Below are 7,687 nucleotides of genomic sequence, written 5' to 3'. Positions count from 1 at the left end.
CCCAGGTCTCCTGGATCGGCGCTAAACCACCCAGGCTGCCCCCACATAGCTTTAAATATAGAGGACAAATTGGTGGTGGTTAGAGGGGAAGAGTGGGGGGATGAGCAAAATAGGTGAAGGGGGATAAAGAGGTACAAGCCTGCTTCTCCTTCTGCCCTTCCCTCCCACTTGTGTTCTTGCTCTGCTCTCTCTTAAATTTAAAAAATAAAAAAAAGCAGAGGGATAGATATTATATATTGGAATAATATCAGGAAAGATGGTTGAAATAAAAATTGTTGGATGAGTTATCAAGAAAGTTCATCCAGGGGATCGATCCCTGGGTGGCTCAGCGGTTTAGCGCCTGCCTTTGGCCCAGGGCGTGATCCTGGAGTCCCAGGATCGAGTCCCACGTCGAGCTCCCGGCATGGAGCCTGCTTCTCCCTCCTCCTGTGTCTCTGCCTCTCTCTCTCTATGTCTATCATAAATAAATAAATAAATCTTTTTAAAAAAAAAAAAAAAAGGAAAGTTCATCCAGGTGAAACTTCTACTCCCTACTGATGCCAAAAAAATTGAAAATTACTGGGCTGACTTCTGTGATCTTGTCAAATGGCAATTTATGAAACAGAAAGAAAATGACTTCAGTTTTAAACTTGTTTCTTAGCTTCCCTCTACTACAGATACTTGACTATTGGCTTCTTTGTATAGTTTGTACTTCCTATTAAACAAAACCCTAAATGAGATAAAGTGTAATTCCTTTGCAGTTCCTCTGAACTTATTTCTGCATACATGCTGGGAGTTGAATGCTGATAAATTTGATTTTTCACATTTGTAGCTAATGAGTTTTAGTTGGATACAGCACAAAGTCTATCTTAACTAGCATAAATATGTAACCTTGAAAATTTAGTTATTAACAGGTTTTAAAACATGTATAGGGCAGCCCAGGTGGCTCACCGCCTCCAGCCCAGGGCGTGATTCTGAAGACTTGGGATCGAGTCCCTCATCAGGCTCCCTGCATGGAGCCTGCTTCTACCTCTGCCTGTGTCTCTGCCTCTCTCTCTCTCTCTCTCTGTGTCTCTCATGAATAAATAAATAAAATCTTTTAAAAACAAACAAAACTAGTGTATAGGGGCACCTGGCTGGCTCAGTCGGTAGAGTATGTGACACTTTTCTTTTTTTTTAAGATTTTATTTATTTATTCATGAGAGACACAGGCAGAGGGAAAGCAAGCTCCAGGCAGGGAGCCTGACATGGGACTCAGTCCCGGGTCTCCAGGATCACACCCTGGGCTGGAGGCGGCGCTAAACTGCTGAGCCACCTGGGCTGCCCAGTATGTGACTCTTGATCTCAGAGTTGTGAGTTTGAGCCCCATGTTTGGTGTAGAAAATACATTAAAAATTAAAAAAAACTAAAATTAATGTATAATTGATACTTTTATTAAGCATAAAATTTTTATGGTTTTGGTTTTAAAAAAATACTCGAAGATGGGTTGCCTGGGTGGCTCAGTTGATTAAGCAAGTGTCTCGATCTCAGCTCAGGTCTCGATCAGATCATGAGTTCGCTGGGCATGGAGCTTACTGAAAAAATAAATTCAATGAAAATTTAAAAACCTGAAGAAATACAGTATTTGTGTAGTATTGATGTATGCGATGTAGCAGGTATAGTTTGTTTTCTAGGTTTTAAAAATGTGTGAAATCTATATATTTGTAATATAGTAGGCACACTTAATATTTGTGAAAGAAGATTTTAAATGTACATATGATTGTACTAGTACAATCAGCTTGTGTACCTATCATGCAGGCTCAACAGTTATTGGATTATGACAGTTTCATTTATACTTCCATATCCCCCATATCTATATCTACCTTGAATTATTTTGAAACAGATTCCAATCTTGGGCAGCCATGACACTCTCTAGCCACCTGGTGGCAGTATACCATAATTTGAAAGTTACTAAATCTTTTGGGAATATAATTATAGAAAATAAAGCACAGAGGATGAGGAGCTAGCTATTGCTTAATAGTTACAAAGTTTCTGTTTGGGGCAATAAGAAAATTTTGGAAATCGACAGTGACAGTAGTTGTGCAACATTGTGAATATAATTAATACCACTGAATTATACACCTAAAAATGGTTAGGATGATAAATTTTATGTTGTATGTTTTGCCACAATGAAAAATAGGACAACCTCATGACAGTATTTGTTAGCATATAAATATATGTGGAAATTCTGTAGTGCTATTCTTGTAAAAAGGACCAATGTGTTTGTTACATTGTTGCCTTTTTGGGAAAGACCAGCCTTTATTTTTAATTTTTAAATTTTTAAAAAAGATTATTTATTTATTCATGTGAGACACACAGAGACACAGGCAGAGGGAGAAACAGGCTCCAGTCAGGGAGCCTGATTTGGGACTCAATCCTGGCACTTGGGGATCATGCCCTGAGCTGAAGGCAGACCCTCAACTGCTGAGCCACCCAGGTGTCCCATAGACCAGCCTTTAAATCAGTGAGCTTCCAAAATTATTTTAAGCAGGACAACCATGATAAAATGTTAAATTGGAACTCCTCAGATATAACGAGAGATCTTGGAAAGCTACTTCCATCTAGTTGAGCAAGCTCCCCCATTCCTATACCATTTGAGAGCTCCTAAGTGTATTAAGCTATGGAAAATCCCTGAGCCATTCCTTGTAAGCCAGAAAGCCTGTATTCATTAGAGTTACAAGTATTTGTAGAAGAGATCTAGGTATCAGTTGGGTGGCTTTGTTTTGTTTTAAAGATTTTATTTATTTATTCATGAGAGACACAGAAAGAGGCAGAGACATAGGCAGAGGGAGAAGCAGGCTCCATGCAGGAAGCCCGATGTGGGGCTAGATCCCACTCCCCAAGTCAAAGGCAAATGCTCAACCGCTGAGCCACCCTGGTGTCTCTTGTTTTTGTTTTTAAGTAGATTCAACACCTAGCTTGGAGCCCACCCAGGTTGGAGCCCACTGTGAGGCTGGACCCCAAGGGCCCTGATATCAAGACCTGAGCTGAGATCCAGAGTTAGAGGCTTAATTGACTGAGCCACCCAGGTACCCCTCAGTTGGGTGTTTTAACTGGTTTATTGTTCAGGTCTGTTTCAACCTCAGGTAATCACATGCTCAGAACTTTTTTTTGTAGGGGGGAAATGTAGGCACTTTCTGGAGAACATAGTAAGTTATAACAAAGCGTGCTTAGTGTTCTAGATGTTCTGGGTTTCAGAGCTGGAAGGGATCTTGCATTATTTATTTCAACCTGTTCTTTTTAAAGATGTGAAAACTGAGTTCCAGAGAGGTTGGCTTGCACAGTGCCATACAGCTAGTCAGTCAGCAGTAGGGCTTTGTTCTATATCAACACTACTTAATAGCAAAAGTGTATCAAAAAGAAAATAGCTCTCTTTGTATGTCTAGAGATAGGACTAGTATTCTGATTTTTCCTTTTTTTCGTGTCCTTTTTTCGGTAATTGTGAGGTTCAATTATCAAAATCAACCTTTGGTAACCAGAAAATTAAGTCAACTAGAATATGCAGTTCTTCTGAGAAGTCTGCTTAGGAAGGTTTTGCTATATTTGATCATTTCAATTTGCATTTGTACTTGCATAATACTTCGGTATAGTTTATTACAGTGAACACAAATTTAGTAGCTGCAGGGACCTGGTTCGGGGTAGCAGATCCCTGGCCTCAGCCATAAGATCTTAAGCCCTTGCTCTGTCATTAATTTTTTGTAAACCGGGGGCAAGTCACTTACCCTCAGTGGACCTTAGTTTTATGCTTAGTGTAAACTAGTAGAGGTAGATTTGATGGCTCTTTTCAGCCATTCAGAGCTTTTGAGCTGTATAGGTTTCAGTATTGCAGTGAAGAATCACCCTCTTCCATGCGTTTAGTTAAAAAGAATTCACAGGGTAGAAGCTGCTGCTCTTGGTTGCCCATGACAGTAGTTGTGCACATAAGTGAAAACAAACCCAATTACAGAGTTCACATGAGTGAATTTTTCTTTAGGTCGTCTCTTAATGCAGTTAATAAATTTGAATGTTGAAATCTCAAACTTCCTCTTGGCCTGGATCCTAAGGTCATTGGATTTGAAAAGAAGATAGAAAGGAAATGGTAGTTGGCAAGACCATTTCCTTTCTGTGTTTACATTTCTGTTACTTGTTCAATAGTTATTATGAATACTAAGTATGCTAAGAGGGCTCAAGAATTCAGAGTCTGTTAAAAACTTGTATTTTCTTTGCTTCTTTGGGGATTTATTCCTCTCCCTGGTTATCTACTTTAATAGGTCATTTGTTACTAAACATTTACTAGCATCATGTTACCAAATGCCCACACATCTAGGGCTTGAGACAGGTAGCTATTTACTGCAGATTTGAATCCTTCAGAGATAGCAAACTTTTAGTCAGAAATTTGTCTCCTGAATTCGTAACAAATATGTCTTTCCATTTGGAAGTATTTATTTAATACCCACTATGTGCCCAGTGATGCGTGCTGGGTTCAGTATATCAAAACATGTTGTAAGGTGTGGCTTCTGCTGTCAAGCAGAAGGTCTAGAAGGAGAAGCGAAGCTTTGGGATGTTTCGTGACCTGTTATGCAAAGTTCTATGGCAGCACAGAGGAGTGCCTGAGTCATGCTATTCAGTCACAGTGATGAGACCCTGAACTCAAAATTTCTAGCCATATTTAATCACAGGAGCCTAATCAGGCTAACTTGATGTGTTAAGTTAATGAACAGTTTTTAGATTATATTTTTATTTCATTTGTTTATTTTTAAAAAGATTTTATTTATTTATGAGAGACACAGAGAGGGAGGCAGAGACATAGGCAGAGGTAGAAGCAGGCTCCCTGTGGGCAGCCCGATGTGGGACTCGATCCCAGGACTCTGGGATTACGACCTGAGCCAAAGACAGATGCTCAACCACTGAGCTACCCAGGAGTCCCACATTTTTATTTTAATACAAAGAAAAAATTGTTTCCAAGCCATTTCCTTATTTGAGTTTTGTTTTTAAAGCACAGGGGAGGATAAAAAGCATTTCATGTAATCTGTTGTACTGAATTCATACTATTGTAAGCTCTTAAAGATTGTCGGGAAAATCCTCACTGTTTATATGTATTTGAGCCCTATATATTAAGTCTTTGCCCTCAAATTCCAGGAACAGGAAATAACCCTCCCTGTGATTAAAAATCAGCGTAACATTGTCAGAGTCTTTTAGCATAGTTAGTACTTTGGCAGGGCTAATCTACAGAGGAAGTCTCTAACATGAGAAGGTCCAGTTTTTCATGTGGACCTCACAGAGTAGCAGGAGAGTTTTTAGCTCATCACAAAGCTTGGTAGGCTTTCCCGTGCAAGAGTGAAAACATTGAAGGGAAGGGGAAGAAGGAAGACAAAGACAGAGCAGAATGAGTGTGGGAGAATTTAGACAATTCAATTACTACATGTTGCAGTAAGTGGGACTGGCTCGCTCTCATTTTCTGCCTCAAGGTGAAATGTTCAAGCCTGGATGAGAGTTGAAAGGGAGAAGAGTTTCAATGTATCTTTTCGTAGGCTGTCACTTCAGGTGACATGTTGAAGCTGTGAATTACTTTTGTAAAGGAAAGTGTTCACTGCTGGTATATTGCTGTTTTGTGACACTCTTTGAGATCAGCTGACAGTCTGAAGTACTAAATTGAAAACCTGGATTAAGGAGCTGTAGGCTTGCTATCAGAGAGACACGTGCCTCCTTGCTTAAGAAGAATCTTTCACCAGCTGGTTCATTGTCTCCTTCACCCTCCCCAGGTCTTTCTGGTCTGTGGTTTGCCTCTTCTGTCTTAGCATGGGCTGTCTGCTTACAGTGCCTTTCACCCCAACTCCTTAATTTATTCACAAGCATCTTTGTACCAGCATTGTAGGTTCTGTTGCTTTGATCTATACGGCAACCAATTATCCAATTTCAAGTTGTGTACGAGGTATGACAAAGGAAGAGTGGAGAAAATGATAATTGAGTTTATTTAATTATGCAATTAACAGATAACCATTATTAAAAAGGAAAAAATTACATGAAATCATATTGTCTCAAAATTTGGGATACATGGCCATACGATCTACTTCCTATGTGTTTTGTTTTTGTTTTTAAAGATATTTTTATTTTTATTTTTTTAAAAGATTTTTATTTATTTATTTATTTATTCATAGACACAGAGAGAGAGAGAGGCAGAGACACGGGCAGAGGGAGAAGCAGGCTTCATGCAGGGAGCCCAATGTGGGACTCGATCCCGGGTCCCCAGGATTACACCCCAGGCTGCAGGCAGCGCCAAACCGCTGCGCCACCAGGGCTGCCCTAAAGATCTTTTTTAAAAAAGATTTTATTCATTCATGAGAGAAAGAGAGAGAGAGAGAGGCAGAGACACAGGCAGAGGGAAAAGCAGGCTCCATGCAGGGAGCCCGATGTGGGACTCGATCCTGGGTCTCTAGGATCAGGCCCTGGGCTGAAGGCGGCGGCTCTAAACCCCTGAGCCACCTGGGCTGCCCTGTTTTTAAAGATTTTATTTATTCATGAGAGACAGATTGAGAGAGAGAGAGGCAGAGACAACAGGCAGAGGGAGAAGCAGGCTTCCCATAGAGAGCCCGATGTGGGACTTGATCCCAGGACCCCAATATCATGCCCTGAGCTAAAAGCGGAAACCCAACCACTGAGCCACCCAGGCGTCCCTACTTCCTATGTTTGTTTCTCTAACCAGTGTTCAACTTCTCTCCCTTGTTCTAATTTTCTCAGATAGTATTTCATGATTAACTTCTTTTCACCTGGATTTATTCTGTTCTTTGCTTCGAATACTTAATGATTCTTGTTGATTAGTTGTCTTTAAATCTTCCTAAGTCACATCATTTGTGTGTACCATGTCTGTCAGACATCTAGGGTAGAAGTATCATGTTATCATATGCTCTCCCATGATAAAAAAAAAAAAAAAAGAGTAAGGTGATATATTCTTGTGATTGCTGAACCCTGTGGGACACTGTGTGTTCTGGGTTGGCTAGTATAGCCTAGGAGATTTGAGCCTTTGTGATCTATGCAGAATTTGCTGGGGGTGTAGTGGGGATAAGGGATTAACCAGAGTGTATCATAAATGATCTCCAGAGATGGCTGTGAGGAGGAAGGAGAATGGTTCTTAAAGCTGCAGTATGAAATTATGCTAAATTTTCAGGTTAATAAAGAGCACTCATAGCATTTGGAATATTTCTTTATTCAGATTTTACTCTTTTAACTTATTTTTCTTCTGAAAAGCTAAACTGTAGTTGTAGTATTTGTAAGGCCAGAATCTGTTTGATGTTAACCAGTGACATACAGATCATTTTGTTAGTTTCGCAAGATTTTCTGGACTATGGGTCCCTCGAGTTGTCAAAAATGGCAGTTAAGGGAAGTATTTTGCTACAAAGTAGCTGCCTGCTATTGTCCCTATAGGCCTTTTATTCCATCAATGAATTTCTAATGAATCGGATTCTTTGGGTACTTTTCAGTCTTGATTTCTTTTTGAACTTCCTGTTTATCAGTGTTCTTGAAATCCTTTTCCCTTGGTTGCAGTGAACTGTTCTGCACTGATGGTTCACTGTCCCTTTCAGTATTCCCTTTCAAGGGCTATGGTGGTTTTGCTTTGCTCGTGTCTCGAATCAGCAATGGCAATCTGGCAAACTTGTGTGTCAAATCTGGTTTGCTGACATATTTTATTTGG

This window comes from Canis lupus, chromosome 11, assembly GCF_003254725.2.
Source record: "Canis lupus dingo isolate Sandy chromosome 11, ASM325472v2, whole genome shotgun sequence".
In the NCBI taxonomy this organism is placed as follows: domain Eukaryota; kingdom Metazoa; phylum Chordata; class Mammalia; order Carnivora; family Canidae; genus Canis; species Canis lupus.
The sequence above is the reverse complement of the archived record's forward strand: the minus strand, read 5'-3'. Positions refer to the sequence as shown.